The sequence below is a fragment of the Mauremys mutica genome, chromosome 3 (genome assembly GCF_020497125.1).
Source record: "Mauremys mutica isolate MM-2020 ecotype Southern chromosome 3, ASM2049712v1, whole genome shotgun sequence".
Taxonomy (NCBI): domain Eukaryota; kingdom Metazoa; phylum Chordata; order Testudines; family Geoemydidae; genus Mauremys; species Mauremys mutica.
The window spans coordinates 64464040-64491696 of NC_059074.1; the positions used below are offsets into that span (position 1 = coordinate 64464040).

Here is a 27657-nt window from a genome sequence, read left to right on the forward strand (position 1 = left end):
ATGAGCTCTGTGCGCTCACGGGCTGCGGCGGGGGTGGGGACACCGGCGCACCGAAGGGCCGGCTATTTGCAGCCGCTCAGCCCCGGGCGAAAGATCGCACAGCGCGGCTTCTCCATGCACGCTGAAGGGTTTCCGCCTTCAGCAGAGTGCGGTGGCTCCCGGCTGCTCTGCTTTAAGGCTTCAGAAGAGGCGAGGAGATGGGGCGGCCCGTGGCCAGTTATCCTAGCGAACGCTACGAACAGTGATGGCCGGGGATAGGGGCTGTTCCCCCCCCCCCCTTCCCCACCAGACACGCACCCACTGTTTCTGGGGCCCCTCCCTGGGGAAGGAGAGCTCCGTGCAGAGGTGAGGAATCCCATTAGTCTGTAAGCCCTTTGCCGCGGAGAACAAAGCCACGCACACAAGCCCGCCTTTGCTGCCATACTGATTGCACTCTGGGCCGCCCCAGATGTGCAGGCCCTTCCATAGAACAGTGGGTGGGGAGCTTATTAACACCCGTCCGAGCCCTCCAAGGGGCAGAGGGAGACGAGCCGATCGAGGCAAATGGGAAAGGCCAGCGGCAGTAACCCCCATCCCTTCCGCTCTCGCCCGGGACAGCGGGGGCCCAGCTGTGTGGCAATGCCTCCCCCTGCCGGCCGCTGGGCACCGTGCACCCACACCCCGGGTCCCTGAGAACGCCTTTCTCTCCCAGGCACCCGGGACGAGCCCTGCTCAGCAAACGCGACATTGTTATCCCCGCTACAGGGCATCGTGCTTGGCCCCTGAGGAGAACGCGTCTGCCTGCAGCTCCTTTTCCTGGCTGCTGCTGGGCCAGGTGCTGGGGGAGGGGAGCCGCAAAGGGGAACTAGCCGCCTCACATTTATACTCACTTGTCACAAAACGACATTTATTTTCAACAAAGCGCCATAGATTTTGTAGCTTGGTGGACCCAAGTAGGGCATTAGCATTAACCCTAACAGACCACACTTCTGGCTCGCTGACATTTCTAATCACCGTTACAGAAGCGTGCATGGAATGAGATAGTAGGGTGAGATGTAGCCAAACCCTGGATCCAACCTTAGTTTGTTTGGGTTTTTTTTGTTTTGTTTTGTTGTTTTTTTTGGTGGTGGGGGTAGCAGAAATCCTAACCTGGATCTGGGTCCCATTTTTTGCAAATAGTACCCCCCTTCTTAAATTGGTTAGCTCCAAACCCCAGGTCTACCTCCTGCACACTTCTGAAACTCTCAGTGTCTTTCACTGTATGTCCTACAGACAGACCTCAGTAGAAATACCAGTTTAATTTCATATACCATTCCTCAGAGTTCTAGGCTTATGTAGGACATTTTTACAGACAGAGTCAAACTGCCAACCTCTACTCCCAGAAGGGAACCAGCTCTTCTGGCCTGTGGTAAGGAAGTACTTCTAGCTCAACCCAATCCCACCTTTTCGAGCACAAAATAGGCTGAGAACATACCATATTTTTTAATTAATTAATGGAGATATCCTATCTCCTAGAACTGGAAGGGACTTTGAAAGGTCATTGAGTCCAGCCCCCTGCCTTCACTAGCAGGACCAAGTACTGATCTTGCCCCCGATCCCTAAGTGGCCCCCTCAAGGATTAAACTCACAATTCTGAGTTTAGCAGGCTAAAGCTCAAACTACTGAGTTATCCCTCCCCCTATATTCAGTATAGCTTACCTATGTGTGCATGCTTATGCAAGTGTATATGGTCTCTGTGTAATTGCAAATTCACTTTCCAAAACTATATATGGAATAATTTCTGTACCAGGGTCGCATTTGAAAAGGGCCTGCTGGATTATTCCCAGCACGTCTGGTAATTTAGAGAAACTGTGGTCAGTCTGCTCAGATTTTTTTTTTACTTGATTATGGAATTTGAAAGAAGTTGAAAGATTTTACATGGCCAACAGCAGTACTGCGAAATAAAATAAAAATTGGTTGTAAAAGTTTAAACATATTGCTGTTATTTCAAGAAAAGGTGAATATTATTAAGGGGGCTTCCATTTAAATGCTTTTTATTTGTTATAGTCCAATGCTTGTCAATGCCCTTAGTTCATAATGCCTTTCTTATTGTATGGTACCTGCAGTTTATTCCCTCATTCACTCGAAACAATGGGGAAAACATTAGCTGTTTATACACAGAAGAATAACGTTTGCAGTTATAGTTGTTTAAAAAATATTACAAGGGGACACCTTCATGCTTCAGGGTACAAATTGAGCACTATTTGGATCAGTAAGAAATTCTTTTCACATCTCTCTCCCTATAGTATTCTAAAGATGGCTAGTAGATGTGTGGTTCATTGTTTTCCACCCCCCAAAGAATCTGAAATAGGCCACTTCTAAAGGCAGGATACTGAGCAAGATGGGACTACTGGGCTGCTTCAGTATGTATGCTGTTATAGCCCTGTCCAAACTGAATGAGCAACCAAGCCTAGAAGTGTATATATACATGAGTATGTATAAGCATTAGCATGGAAAAATATCCGTTAAAATCTCTAATATTTGCAATTAGATAATATACAGTTTGTGAAACTGCATTCTATTATGTTTCTTTAAATGAGCTGAAATGGTCAAGAATAGTGACGATTAACTTAATTTAGGCTAATTATATTGCTGGAAATTTGGAAACATTTGCATAGGTTACATAGGTCATCTCAGTTATGACTGACATTGCTAACATCACAATTATTATGAACAGTAATTTAAGTCAGGAGCATACATCTCTATCATTTTAATTACAGATACATTTACCTGAAGAAGGTGGTTTTTTTAAATCAGTCAATGTGGACAATAATCCAGTTGAGAGTATTTTATCAGTGTATTAGAGAAGTACAATATGAGGCTAATATACTATTCAAATACATTATTTGTCTAGCACAGGGGTTCTCAGACTTTATTGCACTGCAACCTGCTTCTCAACAAAAATTACTTCCTGACCCCGGGACGGGGGACTGAAGCCTGAGCCCACATGAGCCCCACCGCCCCTGGTGGGCAGGGGAGAGGTGCCAAAGCCGAAGCAAGCCCCAGGTGGGGGGTGGCAAAGCTTGAGGGCCTCAGCCCTGGGTGGGTGGGCCAAAGCCCAGGCCCCAGCAAATCTAACGCCAGTGCTGGTGATCCCATTAAAACGGGGTCACGACCCACTTTGGGGTCCTGACCCACAGTTTGAGAACCGCTGGTAGCATGAAGAGGTATTTGGATTGTAAGTTCTTGAGGGCAGGTGCCATGTTTTCTGTGTGTCTGTACAGTGCCTGGCACAATTAGGCCCCAGTGTTCATTGGGTTCTTTGTGTGCTATCACAATACAAATAATAAAAATATCATTTTTACACATGTGTATATTTATATAGAGAGTCTTTGCTGTGAACTTTTCACTCTGCACCATTATGTAAAAGATGGAGGAAGTTAATAAAATTCTCTCTCCTTAATTTTAGAATTCACAATTTTTTTCCAGATTATATCTGATTTAATATGTTTGTATCAACTCCTGCCCCACGCCTGTGTCCTCTTTGTTTAACCCACCTGTTACATCTTGTCTGAAATAAGAATAAGTTCTCTCTTCAGGACAAAGACTGTCTTTACTATATGTCTTTACAGTGCCTAGCACAATGGCGCCCTGATCTGTTCGGGGTCTCCAGGTGCTAATGTAATACAAATAATAATAAATATTAACATTACTAATAAATAATAAGGCTAATAACCTTCTCTCTTACCAAGGATAGAAGGAGCGGAAAAGTAGTATAGGGAACCCTAAAATTGATAGAAAGAGTTAGAGAATAAAACACTAAATACATTCACAGCTGTAAGGAAAAGGTGTTTTTTAGTACCTCTCCCCAGCCCCCTTTTCCCCCTTTCTTCTTATCCTTTTACTAAGTACTGTTTTTCATAGTGGAAAGAGGATGTGCGCACACACATTTTTTTTCTTTTTAAAAAAATTTGTTTAAAAAAAATGAAATTGAGACTATATGCTCCCTACGCTAATAGCAATAAACTGTACCAGGATGTGCATCAAGAGGTGCAGTTTTCAGATGGATGAATATACAATACATTAGCATAGATTGTTGTATTGGTTTACTTCATATGAGAAACAGTGGCAGTAAGAACAACATTTCAACTCACATGTTGGCCAAAATATTGTGCTTATAATATTTTCTGTCTGCTAGATATCTAGGGAAACATGGCTATGCACTAGACATCTTAAAGCCTCTTAATATTTTTTGCTGGAATGTAACACAATTTCCTTGTAGTAAATACATTAGTAGGGCCCTACCAAATTCACGGCGGTGAAAAAAGTCACAGACCATGAAATCTGGTTTCCCCCTACGAAATCTGGTCTTTCGTGTGCTTTTACCAATACTATACAAATTTCACGGGAAAGATCAGGGTTTCTCATATTGGGAGTCCTGACCCAAAAGGGAGTTGCAGAGGGGGTGCAAGGTTATTTTAAGGGGCTTATGGTATTGCCACCCTCACTTCTGCGCTGCCTTCAGAGCTGGGTGGCTGGAGAGCGGCGAATGTTGGCTGAGCACCCAGCTCTGAAGGCAGCACCCCGCCAGCAGAAGTGCAGAAGTAAGGGTGGCAATACCATATCATGCCATCCCTACTTCTGCGCTGCTGCCTTTAGACCTGGACAGCCAGAGAGTGGTGTCTGCTGACTGAGGGCCCAGCTCTGCAGGCAGCAGCGCAGAAGTAAGTGTGGCCATACCAGGCCATGCCATCCTTACGTCTGTGCTGCTACAGGAGGTGGCTCTGCCTTCAGAGCTGGGCTCCTGGTCGGCAGCCACCACTCTCCATCTGCCCACCTCCTGCAGCAGCACAGAAGTAAGGATAGCTGTACTGCAACCCCCCCACAACACCATGACATTTCAGATTTAAATAGCTGAAATCATGAAATTCATGATTTTTTAAATCCTATGACTGTGAAATTGACCAAAATGGACCATGAATTTGGTAGGCCCCTATACATTAGGTAGGAGGTTTGAGAATATTTCATTCTCCACTGAGCGCCCACTGACACTTGAACTTATCAGGACTTTTTATGGGACTTATTCCTATTTTATTTGATGAGATTGTTCACTGGACTAAAGGATGGGGATGCTCATGTTGCTCTCTAAGCTAATCTCAGTTGACAGGAGTGCAGAGAAGCCATAAAGGAATAAAAACTCTTTAGGTCCTATAATATGATGGATTCCCATGTAATCTACTACCTAAAAAAAAAAGTCACTGCATCACTTGAGTGTGCGTAAAATAAACTGTCCTAAAATTCAAACTCAATAATTGGGGGAGGACTTTCCTTAAGACTACATTTTCCATGTGTATGTGACAGAGTTTAATATTTCAGTTCTACCCACATAAGAAGACAGAGTTGCAATGTTTCATGAGTCATACTTTTACGTAGCTCCATATGCATCTGACAGGGTATTTGCAGATTTTATTTTTCCATCTTTTGTTTATCCTACAATGCAGTAAGCTCATATGGGAATACTCCAGTATATCTAAGTGTTGTTCTGCTTTTAAACCAGCAGAACTGCAGAAACCCATCAATTTAAGATCTAAGCAAGCTGTCTTGTTTTGGAACCCTGAACTAGCTAGTGTAACTAGGGTAAAAATACATCATGTAATCTGACAACGAAACTGGGTTTACTGTTCATTCAAACAAAAACAAATTCATGGATTAATACATTTTTAAGGTCATAAGAGACCATCATCATAATCTAGTTTGACCTCCTCATAACACAGGCCATAGAATTTCACTCAATAATTCCTGCATCAAGCCCAATAACTTCGGACTGAGCTAGAGCATATCTTTTAGTAAAACATCCAGTCTTGACTTAATAGCTTCAAGCGGTGGCCTGCTGGGTGACACTGGGCAAGTCAATTTCACACTCTGTGTCTCAGTTTCCCCATCTGTAAAATTGGGATAATGATCTTTGTAAAGCGCTTTGAGATCTACTGATGAAAAATCCTATATAAGAGCTAGGTATTAATTCATTATTTATTGTTGTTATTATTATTATTTCCTGTCTGAATATATCTCGTTTCACCTTCCAACCATGGATTTTGTTGTATTTTATTCTGTTAGATTAAAAACTCCTCTACTATCAGAAATCTCTTCCCATTTAGGAACGTACAGGTTTTGATCAAGTCACCTCTTTACCTTCTCTTAAATAAACTTAATAGATTGAACTTCTTTAGTCTTTCACCATAAGGCATGTTTTCCAGACCTCACATCATTCTTGTAGCTCTTTTCTGAACCTTTCCATTTTTTCAGTTTCCTTTTTGAAGTTGGAGACCAAAACTGTACATAGTATTCCAGTAATTCCATATAAAGACGTAGAACCATCTCCCTAGTCCTTGATATCACCCCACTTATGCATCCATGGATTGAATTTTCCCTCTTCACTATAGCTTTGCACTGTGAGTTCATATTCATATCTTCCATGACCCCACCACCCTTTTCAGTGTCACTGCATTACAGGACGCAGTTGTCCCCCATCTTATAAGTATGACTTACATTATTCATTTCTAGATATCAAACCTTACATTTGACTGTGTTGTTCAAATGAGCCCACCTTACCGAGCAATTCAGATTGGTAAGCATGACTGACCTCTCTCCACCATTATTTACCACTCCACGAATTTTTGTGTCACCTTTACATTTTACCAGCAGTTATTTTATATTTTCTTCCAGATAATTAATAAAGATATTGCATAATATTGGATCAAGAACAGATTCTTATGGGACCCCACTAGAAGCACCTCCATAAAGTAATAATTCCATGGCTAGAATTACCTTCTGAGATTTATCTTCTGAGATCTAATAGCTTTTAAATCTATTTAATATTGGCTACACTGATTTTGTATAATGCTTTTTTAAAAATCAGAATGTTTTTATTTATTATTTCCCACTTTATTTCCACAAATATGTTAGAGGTGGACCCCAACTAGGACCTTGGCTCCATACTTTTCTATCTATCTTCAAACTTGAGGGATCAGTCATGGTGTCTCAGACCTCAATCCCAAAATCTAAATCCAATGTATGGTTTCAATTCTGAGCTGGAGCCAAACTGGGAAGGGCCTTTTTCCAGATCTGACTTGGATGTTCCCCATGGAAATCTTGTAACAACAGCTGATCTCCCATGGTTTACACCACACATAATTCTGAGTCAAACTGTTGAGCAATGTTTGTGAAATTTCAGCACTGAACTTGAACTTTAGTTCAGCCTTGACTCCTAATCTAACACTGTCCTAAACTTAATCCTGTCCTGAGTCCTAGCCTAAACTTAATCTGAATTCAGCTCTGAATACTGCTTCCCCTTCAGCCCATTTCTATAATACCTGAAATTGCAGCCACAAAGGCCATAGTTCTGTCAGGTAAAGGGATGAAACCTGAAGAATACAATAAAGTAGATCAATACTGTTACTCCACCTCCTCCTACTTCTCTTATGGGGAATCAATCTTGCCTCTCAGAACTAACTCCCAAGGATTCTCAGACATCAGTATAATAATATAATGATTTGTTTCATTTTCAGTTCAAATTACAAATAATATAATGCTCATAAGACATTGTGTCCTAATGTAGCTTTTCAAGGAAAGCCATCAGCTATACTGCACCTGCCAAATTCTGCTCTCACTGGCACTAGAGTAATAGAGGAATTTGCCTCAGGACACACCGTATGCAGAAGAATCTAGATAGGTATCAGCAAACTCCATTAGATTCCCTCCCTGGGGCGGTGCAGAATTTGTCCTCCATGCAGAAGGAGGGTTCAGCCCCCAGTTATCACAGGGGATCCACTGGAGTGCAGAACAATCTGTGAAGAGGCCTGGTGCCTCCATGGTACCGCTTGGCTCTTTGCGACCTCTCCTGAAAAGACTTCCCATGCCAGCTGCTGCTCCTGGACCTCCCACCAGCCATCTAAATGGGTATTTCACAACACGGAAGGAGATCTGCATTATTCTTTTGTGCTAATTACACAACACGGTGCTTTCACTTGAAACGGGTTATACATGTCTATCATTTTAGGATGATAAGTATCCACAGTATATTTTATTGCACTTAATTGCTCTGAGAAATTGCTGGGTCCTTTCCCAAAGGCCACGTGGTTGGGGGGGAAGGGAGGCACTTCAAGGGTCCTCATAATGCTTATAGTTACTTACAGTAGCTTTCTCTGATTGCTTATATGTTCACCAGCTAAAGCCCTATGGTCTCAAATGTCCTTTGACACCCGGTGAACTCACAAAAAGTAGGTTTAGTCAGCATTACTCAGTACTGAAGATCAAATTGAAGTAATGCGTCAAAAACAGACTAGATGTGATTTAACCATTTTGATTCTCATAAACTGTAATCCCAAACCCATTTGGTATTAGGAAGTTATGGCCCTGTTCCAAAAAGCTACATGTGCCAGAGATCAGCTATCCATTTCCTCTTGTCTCTGTGTCACAGCTGCCAAAGAACCATTAAACCAGATCATCCCACTTTACCAGGCATGAGACTATTGCTGGTTTGTGAAATGAAGAACAAAATTAAGATTAACTTGTGCCTTTAGTGACTAAAGGCTTGGAGGTTTTATGCATCATTTAGACGCACAAGAGTTCCAAAACAGATTGTTCAGCAAAAGCCTACTGAAGAAGTTTACTGTGCAGAAGTGACCTTATTGCTTTCTCTGCAGTCAAGTTAAAATATCCAAGCATGAAAAAGGGGGCATGTTAGCGAATAAAAGGATATTTTTATTGGGCATCACAAAAGTTAATTGCTTGTTTATACAATGCCTAGCACATTGGGGCCTCAAAGCCTCTAAGCACTGTTACAATATACATGTTCAATAATACAAAAACTGAGATTGTATTTTAAAAACATTGAAAAGCTTGCCAAAAAGAGAGAGGTGTGTGTGTAAATCACTTCAGATTTTGTTCCTCATGCAACCCTAGTAATCACAGGGCATATACCTGGCCTCAGTCTCTTGAGATTAAAAAAGAAATATGGCATATATTATACTATGACACATGATGATGCCATATCAAACCCGTGGGCCAACAAACTGGTATCCAGCAGTGGCCTAGAAAAAGCAGAGGGTGGGGGAAATGTATCTAGCCAATTGTGCAGTGCTGTAATTGGGTGGGGAGGTAACTTCCTCACAACATGTAATTGCTGGTAATTTCTTTAGTAAGTTTATTTATTTATTTTACCAAATGTATTGTTTTTTAATTTCAGTGTTTTTAGCTAAGGAACTGATTAAGAAAGCAGCTTTAGAGAGCTTTCCCCAACAATTAGAGCAGGAAAGCAAGGCTCCAAAGCCCGAAGAACATACATTCTTCCTTCCCTAGCGCACCATTTTAAATGTGGAAACCATTCTCTCCTCAGATTATTCCTTAGTCTTTCCAGAACAACTTGACTCTTCCTTTTCATCTCTAGACACACTCCACACGGTTCTTAAGTGTGGTACATAATTCCTCTGTCTCTACTAATCAGGACCACATTGCAATCCTTAAACATAGGCCAGGCAAATTAAAGTCACATGGTAGTGGAGATTGCTCACATTTCTTCATGCCTCTCTGATTTTTATTCTTTTGGCTCTTTTCCTGGTATAAGTGGTTTTATCCTTCTATAATAAAATGGGACTTCCTACAGTTCTTCAGTCCAATTTTAATTTAAAAGGTAAAGAGAGAGACTTATTGTTCATCTTATAATTTGTCTCCTCTGCCAGTGAAATGCTGCTCTTTATGCTACATTTGAATACTTTAAATAATGTTAATAATGAATCACAAGGAACCTATAATTTAATGTGTCATTTTACAAACAGACTTTTGCTATGCTTAACTTCACATCAAAAGAATCATTAGCTTATTCATCCTGCTTAACTACACAATTAAGGGACTTGTCTTTATGTATGGGTAAAATTACACAACACTGTCATGGCATGAGGAGCTGATGAAGAAAAGCAGATGTTGGGCCTTTTACTGGAGATGATGCCCCAATTTACTTTTTTCCTGCTTAATAACTGCCTGGTTTCCCTTCATCCTGCTTCTTTTGGTGGCAGAGATCCCCATGTATGCCAGTATGAAGACTATTTCTTTTGCACCATCCTATTTGCAATGGCAGGTACAATCACAGTGATCACCATTAAAAAGTTTATCACAGTATCTGAACCACAAGAGACATTTCCTATTCTAATTATAGGGAGATATATACACCACAAATATTTATTCTTTAATGGCAACCATTATACCAAGAGGGCTCAACACCCTAGAACAGAGACTCAGGCTTCTGAACATTCTAAGTAGGTGATTTGACATAACTCTTTAATCTATGCTGCCTTCCTTGTTCCTGCCCTCCTCACCCTTGATATAATGAGCAAGCTTCCTTTCATCAGCTGCCACTACTGTACTCACCCTGCAGCTAGTGACGGAAGCAGCATCTCTCAGGCCTTCACTGTAAAAATTAACCAGTGTGACTGGGGGGAGGAGGAATAGTGCTATAAATTGCACCAGGCGCTGGAGACACAAACAAACACACTCAGAAAACAGCTATAAATCCCAAAGCACTATACAGAGTGATGTATGTACAGCACAGAGGGACTATTTCAGCTAGCTCAGGTGAAATGCACACAGTGGTGCCCATGCTCCCCTGGCAAAACCAAAAGCATGATTTATTTCACCAACACAATAGTTTCTTTGGGGGCCTTTGAAAACAGACACTAGATAATTAGCCTTTTAAATACTGACTTTTCATAGACATAACTTCTTAATTAACTTTTGACGCTTAAGCATCAATAGAAATAGAGGTCCTTTATAAACATCTCTTTCCTCTGACCTAATATATGTTCTGTCTTCAGGTACATCCTGCATGTTACAGACTTACCTGAGGTCATACTAGAACAAAAGAGAAGGTTTGCTGGCTAGTGAAAGGCAAACAAAAATCAGAAACTTATATATCCCACACGCCACATTGCATTGACAAGTGCTTCCTGTCCCATTGCATTTCTACCACCTGATCTAGAAAGTGAGTACTATGACTTCTTTTCCCCCCAACTCCATTGCACTGATGTAACACCAATAATTTCAAAACTTGTTGTAAAGGAGTGGCCAATGAGACTCCATAATTAGAGCAAGCCATTAAATCTAGTAAGTACTCTCCTGCTAGAGGCTCCTCCTTGCCTCACATTGGATTTCAATTCTGTTAGGGAACTAATAGAAGTAAAAATGAGCACTATATACAAAAATAAGCAATTAGTTTCATCCAGCTCTGCCATCTGCAAATGTACCTGCTTGGAGTCTTCAGCACTAGCTGGTCTTTTGAAATGACCCCTTGGCTCTGGCAAGTCCAATCACAATGACATTTCCAGCCTGACCAGCTGTATTTAGGGTGAGTGCAAAGCCGCCAGGGTATTGGAATGACTGTGACAGTTCAGCGTGTTAAGGAGCTCTCTGATGGAAAAGATGGCATTGGTGTACTTCAGCTGGTTTTCTACTCTTCTGCCTTCACATCAATGCAGTGTTAGGGGGATGGGGAGTTGTCATTCATTGTAGTAATCTGGTGCCAAGCCTGAAAAAACTTCCTTTTAACAGAGATAAGATAATGCAGGCTAACAGTTCTTTAGCTAAATAGGATTAATTAGCAGGAAGCTGCCTATTAGTTCACTGCTGACCTGTAAAACGTAATGAAGAACAAGGTCATTGGAAATAATAGCTCTATTTAGGAGTTTAGGTCAAACTCTAATTACAGAATACATCATTTAATGATCACATTGTTATAATAATGTCAAGGGGTAAGAAAATACTTTTTATTTCAGAGAGAGATAATCTTTAAGGTTTTCTCTAGACTCAAGACTTTGTACTTTCCAAAACAAACAATTGCAACATCTAAGCTTTCAATATCTCTAGCCTTTGACATTCAAACGCATCAAGTTTTCCTATCCTTTCTCTACGCCTTTGTTACATAAACTCTGTTTTTTCATGACCTTAAGACCTGACAGGCACTAGGTATTATAGGAATCATGCTTCCATTCTCACCAGTGTATTGGAACCCTCACTTCTCTGCATATATCTTGCATGATCAGCTTAACATTGAATACAGTTCATTTAAGAAAGAACAGAAACAAAGAAAATCAACCAAATCAGATTTTCCACACACATTTCCAAAGCTTTCTGAAAGATTTTCTTTTGTCTCCAGCTACCATTTATTTCTCCACTTGTCTTTCTTTCATTTGTTTTCTACATCAGGTTTTCTCAAATTGGTTCAGCAGGATTTTTTTAGTACTTAAAATGTACACATCTATGTGTGTCTATGCAGGACATATATTGCTCTGCAGTGTATCAGATGGCTAAAACCATGAAGTGTGTGTATGTAGATATACTTGTAGCTGGAGTACTAGTGACAGCTGCTGGTCAAGTGTTTTCTATTTACAATTGTAGACACATAGGATGGTATTGTCCATGTAAGCAGTGCAGAACCATTGTATTTATTTTTCACCTTTGAGCACCTCACCAACATTTTGCCTACTAACCCATTTCTGTTGTGGCTACCTCTAAAGTCTGAGCAGCTTAAAGGCAGCCATTTGGAAACTCCACCTCCCCTCCACAACAAAAAGCAGCCACCACCAACCTGCCAGAGAAGTTATTCCTGCTTTCTCCCACAAGTCTCTGATTTCGTCCCCAAAATTATATCCCATTCTCTGCCTCTTCTCTGTTATAGTTAGGGGAATCAAGATCAAGAAATGCTTCCACTCATCTATTTCAGTGTAGCACAGGGAACGAGGCCAATTTTCAAATAGGTAGGTCCAAAGTCTTTTATGGGTCAGAAACCCTAAACCACACTCAGAGCCCAACAGGTAACCAGCACAGATTATGGAGTACTGGTGTCAAAGACTTCCATTGAGATACACCCATTACTAAATAGTTGGGAAATGGTTGTATTTAAGCTGTGAATAGGCATCAGAACCTTTCATGGTGTTTTTATTTCCAGGGTAAATGGTTACTTCTACATTATCCATTTGGAAATGCAAAGATTTTCCTCATGGTTTTAATTTTTATTATCCCTTCCATCTTCAAAGCCTTCTTGAAGCAACTGGCCAGATTCCCAACTTTGCTTGCTAAGGAACCCAGAACATATCTCCTATAATGGTCAAGGAGGTCATTCTCTCTTCAGGAGCTCTGCCCATTATGTCCCCATCTTTCCTACCTGCTGCCATTACACTTAACTGAGATCTATTTTCAAGCCCCATTCTCCTGAAATGATCTCAACTCTCCGCTGCAAAAGAGCACAGAGCCCGTCCAACTGTGTTATTACATATACTGATGTAAGTTTGCACAGCCCCATTGAAATCAGCAGAGCTATGCTCATTTAAACCAGGTGAGGACCTGTCTCTATGTGAATGGCACACATCATGAATATTGTGTATAACTTTTCCAAACTGAGACATTCTCCTTTGAACATACCTCTAGAAAACTTCATCATCTTTGTTAAGGTTTTAGGAAGAACTAGATGATCAAAATATATTTGGCAAAAAGGGTTTAATGAAACTGAAAAATCTTTTAAACTTCTCTAATCCTTGGGACTTCTAGCAACATTAATCAAAATAACCATGACTACAGGCAAACAGCCAACATGATGAATAGTTCCTCATAGACAGTTTTCATCTCATGGCTGGTATTGCTTTCATATATCAAAATTGTATGCATGTGTGGTGGGAAGAATGAATATATCTATAAAACAGAACTCAAGTTTACTGGTATTCTCATTAGTTCAATATTTCCAAATGGGCAGATGATTCAGCAGCAGAAAAAAAAATCTAACCTCAATCTGTTTTATAGGGACTTTATCATGAGCAAAAATACTGTATTGATAGAAAGGATTGTGCATGGGAAAAGATCTTGTTGAGTTTTATTGAATTAATCAACCTTCTAAACCAACATGGTAGGAACTAAATTTCTACACTTACAAACTGATACCATTAAGTATTATAAAACCTAAAAATACACTTGATTTGGTCCCGTAGGGAAGTTCTGACCTTCGAGAATCTACCATTTTTTGGGTTATTTCTGTCACGCTCTGAGTGTGAATGGCACTTCTCTGGCAAATAACATTTAAATTTTTGTAATCTGTTGCTGCTGTGAGTCAAAACATTTTTAAAAGCACAGTAACACTCACAGTAAGTAAACAAGTACACCTCCGCTCTGACAAGAGATGATGATAAGCACAATTTAAAGCACAGTTTGTTTACTTTGAGTCTTGCGCTCAGTATTTCTACTGACTTATAAACAGTTGGGTTTGCAAAAATGAATGGCTTACCTTCCCACCCCCTCCAAAAAAAAATTACACACTCTCTCTCTCTCTCCTGGGAATAGTAACAGACATGGTGAGTGTGTTACTACAGATTTGAATCCTGTGGCACCTTATAGACTAACAGACGTTTTGGAGCATGAGCTTTCATGGGTGAATACCCACTTCGTCGGATGCAAGACGCCACAGGATTCTTTGCTGCTTTTACAGATCCAGACTAACACAGCTACCCCTCTGATACAGATTTGAGGATGTAATCCAGCTAAACGCCTGAAACATGTTATCATATGATGAGCTAGTCAGTGGCCTGTGTGAAATGAACTGGTGGTCTCATCTCAGTGTAGTAACTAGTGGAGAGGAGATCAGATTGCAGGGAAACTACATCACATCACAGTTGTTACCTTGTTGGCAGTATCAGCAGAGAAGCCAAGGATTTAAATGGCTTGGAAATTTAACTATCCTTTCACCCAAAAGGTGGTCCCCCTAGAACAAGAGATCCCTGTGAGAGATGTCTCTGAAGTACTGCAGCATGGCAAGCTGGCTCTTTAAGAGCATGCATGGCCCAGCACTCCAGTTTTTGGTCTCCACTTTGGTCTCTCTTTAAGGCAAAGGCAAATCCGTCACTTGTTGGTAGCCCCACCCAACAAAAGGAAGTTCTTCTTCACGCAGCGCACTATAACGGTGTTTAAAACTGGATAAATTCATGGTGGTTAAGTCCATAAATGGCTATTAGCCAGGATGGGTAAGGAATGGTGTCTCTAGCCTCTGTTCGTCAGAGGATGGAGATGGATGGCAGGAGAGAGATCACTTGATCATTGCCTGTTAGGTTCACTCCCTCTGGGGCACCTGCCATTGGCCACTATTGGTAGACAGATACTGGGCTTGATGGACCTTTGGTCTGACCCGGTACGGCCGTTCTTATGTTCTTATCCTCCACAGAGGGATCAATTGCCTAGCCTCACATAATCCATTGGAGAGAAGTGGTGGAGGAAGAGTAGAGAGATTAAAAATCCCAGAATCCTTAGTCTTAAAGGGGCCAAGACCCAGAAGCAGGAGAGCTGAGCTGCACCTATCCTTTAAGGACCTGTTCTCCTTGTTACTTGTGATCGAATCTGCAGGCGGAAAGAGGTGTTCAGTTTCCCGTGTCCTCCAGCTGCCAACTTTCACAAGCAAAGACATGTATTTAAAAGAAAATTATGAGGGAGTCCTCTCTTAGTGAGGGGCCAGTATAGCCAGTTCCTATACCAATCCTGCAGCTCCAAAGTAGGAGACTTGCCAGAGCAGATGGATACATGGCTGGGGCACTGCTGCACTCCAGCGACTGCCAGCTTGAGGATGTTCCATTGCAGCATAGTGATAGGAGCCTCGGGGCTACTCTAAATTATGCCAAGAGCCAAGCCAGCTCCTCGCCAACTCCAGAATCAGGGAGTTAGAAACACCTGAGGATTGAAGCCTTAGGGCCAGATTTTCAAAGATATTTAGGCACCTAAAGATCAAGATAGGTGTCGAGGGATTTTCAAATGTGCTGAAGTGAGTTAGGAGGCAACTAACTCCCATTGATTTCAGTTGAAATCAATGAGAGTTAGGGCCTAACCGGTTAAGACACATTTGAAAGTCCCACTAAGCAGCTAAATCCCTTTGGAAATCTGTCCCTTGGACACAGGCAGTCTCAGTTTTCAGGGCTGGATTGTGCTTTTAAGGCTGTGGCCTGCAAGGTCTGTATGCAGAGGTGTGCTACTCCAGCAGAGCCTGCAACCAGCATCATCCTTTAGGATGGTATAGCCTGGTACCCTCTCTGTGGTCTGCCAACTCTGCTGGCTGGTGCAAAAAAACCCAGTCCCACCTCCTCTTCTGAAGTCATTTGTCCCTCAGGGTGTGTAGAAGAAGCAGCCATTGCATTCCCTTGAGTGCAGAGACCCTTGCCCAGCACAGTGTGTTCAGAGTGTGAGGGGAGAATGCTCCCCTGTACCTCCCCCCAGAATCTAGAAACAAGCCAACAGGAAATAAAAAGGTCACATCCTGAAGACTATGGGCAGGAAGAGATTATGGCTAAGTTGGACCTCCTGAAGACTGAACCTTTTTAGGGTGGTTTGAGTTCATACACAGTCACAAACTGCAATTAAAGGGAATGCCTTGTCCCTGCTGTTACCACTGCAGCTCTCCCTCTCTCCCGGCTTTTTTAAAATTATTATTATTACACAGGAGGCATTACATTTGTGGGTTTGGTTGGCATTGGCTATATATTTTTCCATTTTGTTCTTCCCTCTCTTTAACCCATTCATCTCTTTGTCCTTGATTATTTAGTGAACTCAGAAGTCAGGAACTAGCACTGTTTTCAAAAGTTATGGTACTTTGTGTGCTAAAGTAAATTTTTTTTCAAACTTTGAACATCTGTCTGCAAACATTGCAGGGGAGCGTTCATGTTAGCATAACACAGGTTGTGTGGGAAACCCAGAAGTGCTCTTCTCTGGTCCTGAAGATCTTCGTTTGATTTGATATGTTGGAGCTTCACCTCTTCAAAGACCAAATCCTGCACAGAAGTGCTCAGCACTATGGAGAATTGGCTTCAAATTAGGGATGGATTGGGAGTCCTGCCATTGATATGAGTACAGCCCGAAGTGTATATCATTCTTCACCATTGTGCACTTGGATTGTGAAAACTATTTCTCTCCTTCCAGGTTACCTATGAAATTATCTGGGCCATATGCTACAGGTAAGCTACATGTTGGTAAAAAGAAACTTTTAGAATAAATCATCCAAACTGCTCACCTTTCCGTACAAAAATAATTTTAAAGCAATCCTTGTAATATTTGAAATTTAATGAAAATTAAACAAAAGCCCAGTATCAACTAGTTTAAAGTAAGGTCCAGATGTAAAGCAGAAGTCTACTCCCATCATTTCTTTAGAAACAGAACCTGCTTTCTAGGTGTCCCATTGCCAGGCACCAAATGTTAAGCTGAATATCTTCCTCCATGAATGTAGCAAATAAAAATACGTTTCAAAACATGACTTTTTAAAAAAGCTGTGTCACAAGCCATTCTGGGTGCACACTGCTGTACTGGAGGCTCATATATCAACGTGAATGTTACTTTGTATCTCAGAAACTATTCTGGAAAACTAATTTGTAGAGCTGAGCAAGCTACATGAGTCCTAGCAAAACTGCACATCTAACATTCAATAATCTTTTTTTTTATTTGCTTGTTTTTTTTTAGAAGTACAAAGTGCAAAGAAATCATCTGGCATGAGGTATTAAACCCAAGGGAAAACTGAAGGACAGATTTTCTGTGTGCAGAAGCAACCGGAAGGTTTAATTCCTAGGTATTTGACTAAGAATAGTTGATTTAACCTCCAGGCCCTTTCATGGAGGCGCTCCATATTCTGCTTCAGCAAAAAGATAGCGAATATTGGATGACTCTATTGAAAACGTTTATTTTAGTGTAAGTCTTTCTTTTGGGAACAAATAAGTCATATGCCTCAGCCCCTGCCTCTTTCTCCTCCACACACACAGTTTGCAACTGTTGTGATATACAAGTGCTTTTCCGGTGCTGCAATTTAAGAGATGATTTCCCCAAAACCCAAGATATAAGATGGCAAGTACCTATACAGAATATTCTGTATTTGTATCTGTTCCTTGCTATTTATGGACCTGATCCAAAATCCATCAATAGGAGACTTTCTGTTTGCTTCAATGGGCTTCAGGTCAGGCCCTATCTACCTTTGTCTTTTCTAGTGTTGCCCCTTGCCCTCTGTGCTGCCAGTGTTAAATTCAAAGAGGAGACCAGCTTGAAAATCGATGACTTCATGTGGCCTTAAAATTACACACTAATGGTTCAGAATAAGTAACAGCTTGGTTTTTGGTTTTCTCCCAGTACTGAACTTGCTCCGTATACTTGGATTAATGAAGACTAGCTTGCTGGTGTTGCCCTAGACTGATAGACCTTTATGGTCATGAACAGAATTATTCTGATGCATTGGAAGTCATCAGTGAATGACTTTTTTGAACTAAAACACATCTCTCAATGTGCTCTGAAAAGGCTTATTGCTACTGATAAGTACAACCAGGTTTGGGCTATGTGGAATCAGTAACAGGGAAGAAGGTATATTTTTTTGACCATATTTATTCACTCCCTTGCTCTTCTGTGACTTTCTTAGTAATTCTTCTATAATTTGTGTTCTGTCATACTGGTGAGGTCCACCCACTCTATCTACTATCTGTACTTTGAGGCCAGACAAATGTTAGCATTAGCGAGTGATGTATTTGTTTTCCACTATGCACACCATAAATAGTATGAAGACATATAACTGTGCTCTTGGAATTGAACTCATCTTTTGCTGCTGCTGTTTTGTAAGGGGAAAAATGAAAAATACAACAATCAGACCACAGAAAAGCAAATGGCCATTTCAATCTGATAATTACCCTAACAATGTGAATGTGCATCCCTGGCTCCTTTTTTCCTCTGAACCAGGACAGCCTTGAAAACAGCATCATCTCAACTGGAGTTTTTAGGTCAGTCTTTTAAATAAATATCACTTCACTTTCTGCACTAGAATAGACTGACATGGCTGTCAGTGCAGTGCACTCAGCCCTGAGGAGGATGGAGAGATTCTTGTTTCATAAGTTATCCCTGACTCAGCTGGCTGACTCAGGAGCAGCATGCTGAGTTGGGGAAAGTCAGTGTGTAACCCGCAGTGTAGGCTGGGTCACTTTAGCACAGGGCCTTTGAGATGGCATCTACAGGACAGCACTCGTGGCTGTGGGCACCAGATCTCCTGGTAAACTCATCTGAATTTTACCATTGCAGTATCTTAATCGCCACATGCTAAAAGGCAGAGCCAGCTATAGCCCATTTTGGGGGCGAGGTGCAGCAAACCATTAACCCTTCCCCCTTCCCTCAGCCAGTGAGGTGTTTGTACACCCCATCACAGTAAAGACTACTCTGTCCTTGGCCACTCTGCTGAAACTTGCCAACAAGGTAGCAATTGGCTCCACATGAGATGATCATTTTAGGAATGATGGACATCTGTCCTCTATCAGTAAGAGGGAGGAACCTTGCTTTTTGTTGCAGTCTTCTGAATACTTCTCTGCAGGCAGAGAAGAGAAATGTAGATTTGAAATTTAAGATTTTGGGGGGAAATCCAAATAAATTTTACAAAAAAACCTCACAGTTCTTTTAAAGCTTTCTGCAAAGTTCTCAAAGTTTCACAAAACCCCAGTCTCCCATCTTCTTTCCCTAACAATGAATGTCTCTCTCCTTTCCATTGGATAACGATACAATGACAGACAGGTTTGTTCAGTAGAAGCCCTTTTTCTAAGGAAAAATGCAAAATCAAGCAGTTTTCCTACGAGAAAAAGGATTTGCTCCATTTCCAGTTCATTCCGTTTATTAAGGCTGATGAGTCACAGCCAGCAATTTCATAATTCATGTCAGTACTGTAGGCATTTGTTACAGTGCAAACAGCTTATTTGCTTATTTTCTGGAAGGATTTTTTCCCCATCTTGAAACTGGTCACACAGATCTCCATGGGCTTCTCAGACTAAGTATTTTTGTTCACATGGATAAAGGACATATGTCAGAAACCTTTACTGTCACCACAAGATTCCTTTTCATTATGCTAAGGCCTTTCATTTGATGTTGTTTTTAAAAAGTTTACTGTGTCTTGACATCCTGCCTCACTACACCATACTGCATCCTTCTATTTTCTCTAATTTGCATATGGGTGTGAGGGGAACTATATGGCTACAATCTGGAAGAGGTAACACATAAATCAAACTAGATGGCAAACAGAGACAGCCATAATGAAGGTTGTTGAATCATCTGTCTGCATTACACTGTTGTCTAAAAGGAAGCTTTGAAACAGAAGTCAAATGGGTTCAGACTTTAACCAAAAATGATTAAATACTTTAAGAACTTTTCAATAGAAATGGAGCTTTTGGGTCAGCTATTGAAACGGCAACCTCTCTAACAGAATTTACCCCAATACCACGTTTTTGTGATTTTTCTCTTTTTTTTTTTAAATGTAAGTTTACATCAGGGCAATATTGCACACTTCAGATGACCAAAACCTGGTTTTATAATATGCCCAAGCTAAACTAATATCATTCAAATGTGTTGTCTGTTGTGTATTCGCTTAGTGTTGTGGATGATGCCTCAGTCAATCGATCGATAATCAGGCAGTGAGCCTGCAGTGAGCTGGGCTTGATCCCCAGAGCTTATAACTCTGTCAAACAGCTCTTAGACACACACACAAAAACTGACTTGGGTAGTCAGTAATCCATTCCATGACTGCATAATCCAGGCCAGGATTTAGGCAAACTTCTCATTCATGAAGCTGTGCAGAAGAGGCTACTGTTCTCAGCCCTGATGAAATTCACCCCTGTGAAGAGGGCCAGGATGCTACAGAGGGTGTGTATGTCCAGCAGCTTCAATAAAGACTCCCATTACAACCAAGTCCTCTCTTTTCACCATTACAAGGGACACAGTCTCTGCTTTAAGGGATATTTATTTTGTTTTTGAAAAAAAATCTTCTAAAGCAGTTGAGCCCAGTTTCTAAAACAGAGCTGTTCTAAAATGATTGAACGACATATTATAGAGATGAGTCTAAGCCACAAAGCTGGGATCAAGACCCAGTTCTCCCCAAAGCTCTGAGGTTCTCTGACCCAGGATTTTGGGTTGGACCTCCCCTATTAAGAAACTGATTCAATGCAAAACATTTATTCTATAAATCCACACAATTGCTACATTAAGAGAATGATTCGGTTGCATGGTCAAAGTTACCTCTGAAACTGCCCACAAGGTTGCCAATTAATGTCAACAGCTGTGATAGTTTTGTCGCCTTTCTAGTAGCAACTAGACTCACAGATCAAAAGTCCCTCTTTACCAAGCCACCAACCAGCCATCTGATGGTAAAAACATGCCATCATTACTGCTGTGGACTTGAAGTGAAAAGCTGTATAAAACTTTGCCAGTAGCCTGCACCATCCATTCTCTTTCTTTGTTTTCTTATAGTGTACGAGCGTCCCATGAAATTGGAGCCAGCATAGAAATCTGGGAAAGATTGGAGGTTAAGTCCCGCCAGAGTTTAGAAGGGCAGATGTTTGCCATTCTGGAGACAGATTATTTAACCCTGGTCAGTTCTGCCAGAGACTGGATATTCATTAAAGAATTTGGTAAAATATGAGTTAAGCCTCATTCACCCTTGTGAGTAGGGTGACCAGACAGCAAGTGTGAAAAATCGTGACAGGTGGTGGGGGGTAATAGGCTCCTATAGAAGACAAAGCCCCAAATATCTGGACTGTCTCTATAAAATCGGGACATCTGGTCACCCTACTTGTGAGGAAGGTAAGTATTTCTGCCCCCAGTTTACAGAGGAGGGAAGTAAGACACAGAAAGATCAAGGACCAGATTTTTAAAAGGTATTTAAATGTTTAGAGATGCAGATAGGCACCTAACAATATTTTCAAAAGCACACAGGTGCCTAACTCACATTGAGTACAATGGAAAATCTTATGCACCTATCTGTATTTTAAGACATTTAAATACTTTTAAAGATCTGTCCATAAGTCTGTTGCGCTCCATCATGTGCCATAACCACAGAACTGCCCCTCCTCCTTCACTTCCTCTGGTATTCTTTAATTGGAGACCATAAAACCAATAGATGTACTGGCCTTGCCGAAGCAGAGTGAGGACAGATTATAGGATTACAAGATAGATAGTGCCATATCCCAGATGCTGGGATAGGATTTTTTAGGAGCAGCATTCTCAGTAAATGCTTGGTACCAGTTTACTTTTACCCAGTACCACTAGATCAGGTAGCTCCTATTACATTACTTTACAGGAAAGGAAAAAAATTAAGGCTATGTATGTTTGCACAGCAGAAACTTATTAACCAACCAGATCCATCTATCTAAAAGCATTAATATTTGCCTTTTCATATAATTACTCTAGTACTAAACAGTGTTTTGAAAAAAAATGTATTGGCACAAGAATGAGTGGCTGTACTTGCAACACAGATAATAACAACCCTGTTCTTAAAATCAGACAAACTCCCATATTTTTCTTTTTAATATTATTGCATGCAGAGAGACCACCAAATATGGAAGCATTCATGCTTTGATAATGTTATGATTCACTCTTTATTTGCTTTCAATTTATCCTATACAGAATAATTCTCTCTTTTCTTTATCCAACATTTTATGCTGATGTTTGGGGGAAAATCAACTTTTTCTTTTTTAGCCTTGTAATTTAATTTTTAAAATATTGAAATAAATACTATAAATGTATAAATAAATACTGAGACATTGCTCTGGGTGCTAAATGTATAGCTGTGGCCACAGTATGACCAGAATTCCAGCAGCAAAAAGTAGGACACCTACTTTTGCTTGGTTGGATTCCAAGATTGACACTACACTAGAGCATGAACAAAGCCAAGTAATATGGAAAAGGTAAAAAACACTGTAATTTTAGGCATTTCTTTGCTCCAAGAACAGCCTGTTTAGTCTAGTAATGCAGAGTAAATTGAAAAGTTGAATAAAACCAGAGTCATTCCCAGATCTACATGCAGAGTGCCCAGACTAATTAGACTAATTAGCAATGTAGTCCTTCAACCCTTACTCCTGTGACTAAGCCACATTCACTTGAATAGTCCCATTAACTTCAAAGGGAGTCCTAGAATCCCACTGATAGGGGCATACCAAACTCATGGTCCATTTTGGTAAATTTCACAGTCATAGCATTTTAAAAATCGTAAATTTCATGATGTTGTAACCGTGGGGGTCCTGACCCAAAAGTTGGTCACCAGGGGCAGTCGCAAAGCTATTGTAGGGGAGTGGCGGTATTGCCACCCTTACTTCTGCACTCCGTTCAGAGCTGGTGGCCAGAGAGTGGCAGCTGCTGGCTAAGAACCCAGTTCTGAAGGCAGTGCTGATGCCAGCAGCGCAGAGAAGGTAAGAGTGGCAATACCATACCATGCCACCCTTACTTCTGCACTGCTGCTGGTGGTGGTGCTGCCTTCTGGGCTAGGTGCCTGGCCAGCAGCCAATGCCTTCCGGCCACCCAGCTCTGCAGGCAGCACAGAAGCACTGCCCCTCCCCCCTCCCCCAGTTTACATGGGGGAAACCAGATTTCACAGTCTGTGATCCATTTTTCAAGGCTGTGGATTTGGTAGCACCCAACCCATTGATGTCAAAGGGCTTCAGAACACGCCATAAAGGTTTACAGGATTGGGCCCCAAATCTGTATTATTAAGCTCATTTTACATGTTAGGAAGACAGAGAGATTAAGTAGCTTGTTTGCAAGACCTCTAATGGAGTAGATAACCACAGTCTTTGTGATGGAGACATGGTTTTACTCCTGCTTCTCTCACACATCTTATCCATTGTATATTATGGAATAAGAGTAATGTGTTTGAATTGATTCAAGACTTACTTAGCAAATGCTCTGCTAACTCAGTGATGCTCGTTGATTTTGGTTCACAGGGGATCATAATCCTATACTGTAGTTTGTATTTAGGATTTGTTTAGGCATAAATCCCAATTTTCGTCTGAGTCCTCAAGTTTACTTAGAAACAAGGCTAAGATTCAGCCAAAAGGCCCATGAATTTTTCCGCAAACCTGGGCTACATTTTGAATGTGCAACACAATCATGAGATTTCTGCATGGTTTCAGAAGCACAGCCACACATTGGCACAATATTTAACATACAACATACATAACTGAGGTAAAATAAACCTTCCTTTTAATAAATTACAGCAGAGATACTGTCCAACAACTTCATAGAACCCACATCCTCCTTGTTTTCCACTAAATGAACGGGTTAGCTTGGAAGTCTGCAGAATTTTTTTAAATGATGTATTTTCTTCTCTCCTGCATTTTTTCAAAGCACTGCTCATGTGACTCCCATTAATGTCAGTCAGAGTCATCTAGCATAACTGTTTGAAAGTTCCCCTTTGCCTTCCTGTTTTCTCTCCTCCAGCTTGTTTGACTTCTTGTCCTATTATTTGCCTCTTAATATCCCAACTGACTTTAATTAAAACTTTTTAGACTCCCATGATTGCCAAGTTTAACAAACAAAACAAGATTAAAAGCTAATTTCCTCAACGAGCACATTCCCCTCACAATAGCCAAGTTTCAGGCCAATCCATTGTAAAAGCACTACAATAACAATAGTGTTCGAAATGAAAATCTTGACACTTGGTATTTTTCTGTATATCATTACTATAATTTATAGATCTATTTATTATTAATTTTAGTCTTAACTCTTATTTCTACAATGGTCAGACAACTTCCATACAAATGAAAGGCAACTATTATCTATTTATTTGTGGTTTAGTCTTAAAATCCTTTTTCATTTAAAACTCCCTTTTGACATCAGTGAGAGTTTTGCTGAGCAGGGACTACATAGCTGAGTGCCATGGTCTTCTGTAAGTACCCTGCTATTTACTCTTTGAAGGCAAATTATTGTCATTGTATGTAAAACTGCAATTTACATGGCGATATACTCAGAATTGTTGTATGTGGTAATAAACAAGACCACCTCAAAATCTGTTGATCATAGAATATATTTAAATCCATAGCAGACAGCTTGTGTTAAAATGTGATATTCTTGAGCGAAAGGGGTTTTAAGGATTAAACCTACTATCCTGTATTACAGAACACTGGGTAAATTGTGTTTGTGGGGAAAAGACCTAATATCACTATAGGGCTTGTGATGATCCCAAGAGGCAGCATTTGAAAGCAACACCTCTTAAGCTTCGGAAGTTCAGTTTGGATAAGTACCCCAAAGTTCATATGCTTCTTGTGTATGTAAAATTGGGCTAGAAATCTTGTGACGTTTCAGATACCTCCTGCCTCCACAAAGGTTAGAGAATACCACACAATCAGCTTTTTGGTAACATGCAGCAAGGCCACCTTCACTATCCTTAAGATATTAATGCAGCTCATAATAGGGGAAGGACAGGTTACATGTCAAAAAATGATTTTCTTTGCAGGAGTGACTGACATTGCATAGTTAGGGACAGGGAATCAAGGTAATCGGATACAAATATTCAGTCTTATTAAAATCTACCTTTCAGGGAAGGTGCAACCTATTTTGACTCTGGTTTGCTTTCTTTGTTTTGGAATGGCTACGCAATTAAAAATGCAAATTAGGTGCAGTCCCTGGGATTCCTGGCAAGTAGGTAATCATTCCCATGAAGTTTGTCCTTTGTGCCACCCACATTATAAATGTTCAGTTTGCAGCCAAAGGTTATTTGAGAAGGCTTGGTAAACCGAGAAAAGTTAGTCTGAGAAACCCACATGGTGGCTTAGCAATACCATGCTTTCAGGCTCTCTGTTAGGTTCCTGAATCGGCCCCTGTTTATGAGGAACTTTTGTCAGGTGACACATAGTCTGAGAACTGATTGCATGCAGCAGCTTATAGATTTGTGTCAGCAGTAAGATAAAAATTGTTTTATTATTTGTTTGCCATTGATACATAATGAATGCAAGAGACTGTAAGGCAGCAACACTTTGCTGGAATAGCTCAATGCAAACAGGGTCATGCTGAAGGGCATCCTGCAGCTCCAGGATATGTTGCTCCAGTTCAGCATTCTCTCTCTTAGAAGTGTTAAGCTGGCTATTGGCAAACCAGCTAATGACAGAAAATGTGCCTGCCACAGAAACGGGCTAGAGAAAATATGACAGGTATCTGAAAATCACTGACTGCCTCTTCTCATGTGCATTTCCAGAACAGCTCTGGAGAGATCCTAGGGTATGAAAGCACAAAGCAGGAGCTTCTTTCTATTTTGGCATCGCGTAATTTTGTCTGGTTTCACTTTCCACTTCCCAGTTTGCTTGTGGGCATGCCAAAGGAATCAGTGTGGCCACTGACAGAGTGCTCATTCAGTACACTCACCGATCTATGCAAATATATGACTGGCACTAGGATATTGTGCTTTGCTCAGGATCTCTTTCAGCCCATTGAGCTCTGCTCTCATATTGTCACAACTGTTCATTAGACACAAGCTAGTACCACCACTTACATCAATAACCAAAACCCTAGTAGCTTTTCGGGACTCAGTGCAAGGTCTTAATTAGATCAGTCAATCCCTGACATTTCTCTTTCTCAGGGCTGCCCCGGGGGAGGGGGGGGCAAGTGGGGCAATTTGCCCCAGGCCCCGGGCCCTGCAGGGGCCCCATGAGAATATAGTATTCTATAGTATTGAAACTTTTTTTTAATGGTTGGGGCCCCCAAAATTGCTTTGCCCCAGGCCCCCTGAATCCTCTGGGCAACCCTGCCCTTTCTGAACAACTCTTCCTTTCTTAGTTTCTCTTTTCCATAGCCATTTTGACCAGCTGGTTACTTGACCCAATTTTGTTTAAATATTGATTGTAATGGTTTACATTGACCAGCACCCTAGCTGGCTATGATGTGGATTATATAACATTTCAGCTGTTTTACAAGCATGAATAAGGAACCTTTGACTGCTGAACATCAAAGAAGTGCAGCTTGCTGTGTCTGCGCTAAGGGTTTTCCAGACAATTTATAGATAAAGAGATAAAATATGTTTACAATATGGTCATATAGGAGATTCATTTTAATGCAGTGGTTCTCAAACTATTGTACTGGTGACCCCTTTCACACAGCAAGCCTCTGAATGCAACCCTCCCTTATAAATTAAAAACACTCTTTTTTTATATTTAACACTATTATAAATGCTGGAGGTGAAGTGGGGGTTGGGAGTGGAAACTGACAGCTCACGACTCCCAGTTAGAGACCCCCTGTTTTAATGGAAATTACCCTGTGAAAGGCAGAATATGCCCCATGCAATTTACATGGTAATACTGCCATGAGTTATTTTTTTCCCTGTATAACTTTGTAACTGGACGCATGCCCCATCATTAAGTGGCGAAAGTAGAAAATAAAAGACACTGGAGCATTCCAGTCCTTTCTGACAGTTTACTAGAGAGAATGAATTTACAGTACCCAGCCAGACAATCTCTGGGAAGTCATGCAGCTACCACAGAGTCTCCAGAGGAACTCTGATTATAGTGTCTAATTTTGTTTACTCATTGCAGGTGGGTAGAACGGCCCAGCTAGGATAGAAAGAAAAATCAGAAAGAGCCTGGCAGTTTTGGTGAGAAAAACATGCTGAGAGAGTAGATACCAATCTGTTCGGAATCTGCAGGACTATAAAAGCCAGCTAGATGCAGCTTAAAGCCAAGAGGTGATGGCAGTTGAGAAGGAGTTTTTGCAGTCAAGGCCCAGAAATGCCAAGAACCTAACGACAAAGGACTCACTTCTTGGGAGCCTGCTGCAGGTCGCCTAGTTTAGTATTTACATGTTAAATATTTAAGGATTTTTCCCATTTCAGTGTATTTGTTACATTGTTTTGTCTTGGTGCAACAA

General features: G+C 41.0%; 1 long non-coding RNA gene across 2 annotated transcripts; it reads left to right on the plus strand.

The window, feature by feature from the left end:
• Positions 1-48: 48 nt before the first annotated feature.
• Positions 49-27657, plus strand: LOC123367344. Of its 2 annotated transcripts, XR_006578418.1 has the most exons (5): positions 49-345; positions 16951-16985; positions 17485-17590; positions 21280-21400; positions 27327-27657. It is a non-coding gene; the product is annotated as an uncharacterized LOC123367344 (long non-coding RNA). The 2 variants fall into 2 exon arrangements; XR_006578416.1 differs by lacking the exon at positions 49-345 and having other exon boundaries at positions 16722-16985.